Here is a 6,289-nt window from a genome sequence, read left to right as displayed (position 1 = left end):
GCGGGGGGCGGTGGCCGGCACCGCGCCACCTCCCCTCACGGTTTGGCTGATGGCGGAGACCGCAGCTCCGAAGGGAGGGGCACGGGCTCTGGGGCATTCCTGTTCCTCAAACCTTGCCTTACAGTTATTCTAGCAGCGCTAAGATCACCGGGCTGCTGCTCCTCTTATCCCATCAGACAGAAATTGCCTTCCAAAGAAAACCAGAGCCAGGCTGTAGGACCGTAATCCTCCAGACCGCTGAAGGGATGACAGCATCCAGAAGGCCCAAGCAGGAGATTTATGATCACCTTTTGGACAAGTGGACAAAGTCCACTGTGTGCCTTTGGACTACCATGAATGACATAAAGGTGGCTCCGAGAAATCTGCTATCCTACGCAGCAGCCATGATTTGCAACGGATGGGTGAAGGTCCTGGGATTCAGGCTGGAGTCAGCATTTGAACTCTGACTGGCAGTGAGGCAGATTCAAAGAGTCAGTGGATGAGCAGTGTATCAAGTCAAATATTAATGATGTAGCACTAGTAATATAGCTTGAGATATAGCTCGTGGTTACCTCCAACTTCCATCTCAAAGGCGGTTGTAGCATCTCCACTCCCAAAGTAGAGAAAACAGATTTAGAAGCCAAGGGCATTTTTCTTATCTCCTATTCTTCTACCTTCCCAGCAAAGTGGTAGAATAGATCAGAAAGACTATTCATGTCAGTTTGTATATGTGTCTTTTGGAAGAGGACTCTAGTGGTATTATGGGGTCCCCATACCTCACTGGGATAGAAGATGTCTATGTAACACTACAGTCTGTGCCACAGCATAAAGGCCTTCAGAGGAGGAGGTGATTCTGGCCATTAAAGAAAGGTGGCAGTGGGCTGGCAGATGTGAAGATGGTTGGGAAGCAAGAAAAGAACACAGAGAGATGCATGGGTAACATTCTGATATTTGGTAATGGGTTTCCCATGGTGTCACTACAGTGATGAGAATAGAGGCTGCATGAAAAAGGAGTGTCTTCATCCTCCCTCAGCCTTTTTCCAAACTTAAGAAAGCAACTGGAATGGTTTCATTGCTAATAATAACAGATCTCCAATATTAATGTTACCTGCAGAGGTAAGGATGTTTTGGGGCAATTTTAATGTTAAAGTTCATTATCAAAATTAATACCATGAAGGAATCAGATAAATGATAAAGTAAATGTAATTTTGAAACATATACACAAAATAATAATTTCTTCTTCAAAACAAAGATTGATTTTTGTCCAGGGCAGAGCTAACTGTTTCACAGTGACTGTGAGGGAGTGGAGCCTGGAGCTATGCGTACTGTATAGGTTCTTATTCTATCCCTTCACTGTCATCACCAGGGGCAGAAGTAAGGGATTCTTGCTTTTGAGAAGAAGGTGTGCAAAATGACCGAAGGGTCTGTCCTCAACTGGTTTTCATTGTCCCAGGTTTGGTGAGCATATTTGCAGGTAAATCACCCTTTCTTTCTACATTTTTGTTATTAGTATTCTTACCCTTACTCTTCATTTTCCTATCTCCTTGCTGTTTCCAGTAAGCATGTAATCTCTGCCTTTTGTATCTTCCACAGAAGAGGGGAGGGGAGCAGCTTGTGGTTTTCTTTTTAGTGGGACTACTAAATTGGTAATATCATTCCTAAACTATAACAATGCATGCAGTTTATTATGTATGGGATCATGTGTGAGCATTGAGAAGAAAATTTTCAATAGCTGATCATTTTTAAAGGAACATCCATCTGGTGCCTTGAGAAGTTTATTGAAAGAAACTCATGTACAATAAAGATCAAAACTGTATCATACTGCATGCACAAAAGGTTGAGTGTGGTTACTCCAACTTGATATAATTCTTTTTTGTTTAAAATAGCTAAGTGCCAAAGAAAGAGTTTTGGGCGAAACCACTTTTTAATGATCAGACGCAGAACTTCCCCTTCCAACTCTCTTCTGTTTCCTCTCATAACCATGGAGAACCATCTGATGAGAAATAGGCACAGTTCAGTGGAACAAATATAATAAATTCTTATGGGCTTGTGGGTTGTCCCCCATTACAGGGACATCCTGTAATGAGAGAGCTGTGGGTTTTGAACCTCTTTAAAAGTTATTGCACAATGGCAACCTTTGACTGGGAATAGTAATTCACTTCTTACATTTATTTGTCATTTTCTTTGAAATAGCATGAGATAAGTAGTGTTGTGATGCATGCCAGGTCTAATAACAGACTACTCTGATGGTATGCTTCTTGGCATATGAAATAAAAAAGAGCAAAGTAGAATAAGATTAAGACATTATATAAATGTGTCTAAAAAGAACAATGATGGAATCATAATATTACATGAGTGTTGTTTTTGTTTTGTTTTGGTTTTTTTTAATAAAATGAGAAAACCTTTCAGTTTGTGGTATTCCCTGAAATCAGAGGATTCTGCACCATCACCCTCTTTCTATTTAGAAAGATAGGAATGCAGCAGGACAGCACCAATTCAAACAAAAATATCCAGATGGACCTTTGAAAGTCATTCCTCTTGTTAGCAAAGAGGGATTTTGATGAATATTTTACAGTACCCCCACCCAATAAACTAAAAACTGGAACACATGAAGATCTAGATAGAAAATTAGTTTATATACAATGAATAGTAAAAGGATAAAATTAATGCTAACAATAAGGTTGTGATCTAAAACAAGACATCTATCTAAGGAAGTTAACATCATTAAGACACCAATACCTTTAAACCTGTACTATCTTTGATGTTATTAAGATATTAGAAGTAAATCACTAGAAAGGAAAAAAATATATTTATTGTCACAAAAAAAAAGTAAAGTCAGAAACAGCAAAGAAGGAAAGAAGAATGCCTAAGACTGTTGAAAAAATCACTTACATTACACATTTTCAAGTCATCAGGACTAATGCAGTTTAGGAATGTGATACTGAAAATAAACTTGCCATTGACTTCTTGGACTCAGGAATGTTGCATTTTTAGAAACCTCAAAATCTTTAGAAATCTTGAAAAATAGGGGAAATTCCAAGAGAGGGAATGACTGTTCTTGTCAATATTGAGTCATCAATACTTAAAAAGAAGAAGAGTGTCTCAAGAAAGCCGAGCGAACTGGCTTCATGATAATTTTGTTTTGAGGGAAGATGATCATGATCTGTATATTTTAGGGAGAAAATATATAAGAAACATATAAGAAAATATGTCTGAACAGTTAAAGTGTTACAGTCCGCATGAAAAATAGCCAAGGCATTTGATTCCAATGGAAAACTGATTGGAAATTTCTATGGAATTAACTAGATATACTTCCCATGTGTTTCAAAACTGTTTTCTGAAAGATCTCAAGCTGTTAGCAGAAGCAGAAAGAAAATAAAAGACAGGGAGCAAGGATGATTTGAATTAGGATTTTCTCAGACATGCTTTTCATCAGCCGTTTAGATTTTCTACTAAAGTCGGTGGGTCACAATGATTGCAGTAAGTAATGGCAGAAAATGTTTGTAATCTGAATTGAAAAGATAAAAGCTTTGTAATGCAGTCATAAATACATCTGAGGATCAGGACTACGAGAGGTGAAAATTCATCTTGGAAGCAGTAATTCCAAAAAGGATACAGTATAATCTAAAGTGAGTCTGACATCTTTTCAGTTTGATCTTTGCCAGATCCTCCTGACTCTTCAGGAATTTTTATCTTTTACTGTGACTAAATTGCAAGCCAGCTGCATTGTGCTTTTATTTCCTGTCTGGCAAGTGTTTTTCAGAGTCCCGTGCATCATGCCAGTGTTTTAAAACTGAGTTTGTTAACTACTTGTGCTCAATGAGAGAAGGGTGTATCATAACCTCCCATTATCTGATTGCTTACTGTCTGTTAGCTCTATCTTCTAGAACACAGTTCATCTTAACACATTGCAATGGACTAACTTTGTGAGAGCTAGAGAGTGTGAACTGCCCAAGTGTTCATGCCTAGGGCGTGCAGAGATGCTCCAATGCCTTTTCATATCCATGATGATTAAGACACACCTGAAGCAAAGTATCAGATTGCATGTCTGTCTTGCATTCAGAGCACATGAAAATAAAATTCTATGAAAAACTGATGAAATTGCCAACCCAGTCAATTCAAGTATTGAACTGTTACTTTTTAGGCAGGTTGAACAAGACCATAGTGGTGTATTCACACTGTTTTCTGAGTACAGAATATCCAGGAGCAGCTCCAAAAACACTGTATAACTTCTCCATTATTAAAGAAATTGGCTCAGTCTTCCAGGGTTAGAGCACAAACAGGTATGAAGGTGGAATGCTACTGAAATAATAACATCAAGCAGTGTGATTGACTCTTTGTAGAAATAAACACATTGATAAGAGAACACTCTGGAGGATTACTTGATGGGTTATTTAGGATGTTGTATCCACTACAGTATGAAGCATGTTAGGATACCATCACAAAACCAAAACCTGTGTATGTATAATTATTGAACAATATTTGCAAAAATACAAAACTACTGGCAAGCTTTTTTACTTATAAAAGGCTTGGGACACAACTGGATTCAGCAACTATTCCTCCATTCAGCAGATATATGGATCTTTGCTAACCAAAGGCTGAGAGAACTAGGGGTGTCACATATATTTAACATGCCAGCATGTTTACTGAGTAATGATATTTTGGAGCATGTGCTGTTATCACCACACAGGTTTCTAATGAGATTGAGATTTGCTTTGTAATCCTTTAATGAGCCACTTTTCATTAAATGCACATACTTGATTGTACTTGAGTTGCTAGCAGAGCAATGCTGTTAGCTCATGGGCAGGCTTTGCATGACAATTTTGTCTTTCAGTAAACTCCTGTAGCTTCTGTAAAAAGAGTGAAACTCAAGAGTTGTATTGGTCTGTTAAAGCAAAAATCTCATGGCTGAGCTTTGTAGAAATCCTCAGACTGAGTTGGGCCCGTCATAAATTTACATGGTGATAGTTTGTGGTGCTTTTTAGTCCATGAGGTTGGGTAGAATCCTAAGGTGCTGTGATAGCTGCATTTCTTAAATTTGTGGCTTTGAGTTTACTCTATGAAAACCTGCATATTGTCTATTTTGTTGTAAAGATGAGATGGATAAACAACAAAGCAAAAAGGGTAGATGAGCCTCTCTGACACTGGCATCTGGAATAGGCATTCTGCCGTTCTAGACAGTAACTTACTTACAGTGGTCAACAGAAGTTTCCAAAGGGCAAGAAGCAGGCAAGCTGACAAACTCCCCGAAAGGTAAGGGATAAACATTGTCCCAAGGACAAGTACCAACAGTCATTGATTAGAAGTTACAGAAAAAAAATAGATGGAGAGAAACCACATTATGTATTTTAACTCCAGGAATGCCTTATGATGTTGCTTAATTTTCCAGCAGGATTGTTAAAAGGGACACAGTAGGCAAATTTCTTTTGTGACTTCTATTGATTTGTTCCAGCAGAGCTGAATTTCCTCTATTTGGAGAGCAATCTTATGTGATTTAGTATCCTTATTTATGAAGAAACCTAGCAAAGAAAGGTATTGTTTCTATCCTTCTCCATCTTAGTGATATCTAAAACTTGTTCTCAAAGACCCTAAATGTAGTAGTAGGCCAAAGCTTTGCTAACCAGCCTCACCTGAGACACTTCTACTTTCGTGTTCTCTGTCCCTGGATCTAGGGACTCCATTTAAATTTAGGCCTGGTCCTTCTGTCCTTGTGTGATCTGTGGTATAGATGTACTTGCCTCAAATTCCATCACAGCTCTGCTCCACCATGATCTTTGTTATCCAGAGCCTGGCCTGCTTGTCTCACTTGGGCACTGTGGAACCAGTGGCTGGAGAATCTCTAGCTGTATTAGCCTTTGTTACTGTGGTTTGGCTTCTCTCCCAAAGGGAGCAGACAGGACTGAGTGTTCCTTGATGTTCTTCTGAATGGGGCCCTGAATAACTTGCTCTACCATTGAAGTTCTCCCTTAGTGTAAGAGACTGCACTAAATGACCTCCAAAGGTTCTTCACACACTACTTCTTTTCTGATTTTGTAAAAATGCAACCACTAGCCCACACCAACTAGGTACAACAGAATTTGATTTTTAACAAAGAAGAAAAATAGAAGAAAACTAGAAACCTGGTAAAATATCTGTTGCCTCCAGCCTCTACTTCTGCTCTCTCTTTTCTATTTTTGCCTCACTGTGTCAGTATTGTGTGGTATGGGAACAGCATGAAACCTAGCGCCTGCAGTTTGCTATGCAATACAGGAAACACTAATAGAATATTACTAAAAACAGGTTCTGTCTTTTCTGGCGATAAAACAGAATG

This window comes from Sylvia atricapilla, chromosome 1 (genome assembly GCF_009819655.1).
Source record: "Sylvia atricapilla isolate bSylAtr1 chromosome 1, bSylAtr1.pri, whole genome shotgun sequence".
In the NCBI taxonomy this organism is placed as follows: Eukaryota; Metazoa; Chordata; class Aves; order Passeriformes; family Sylviidae; genus Sylvia; species Sylvia atricapilla.
This window is presented reverse-complemented; position numbering follows the sequence as displayed.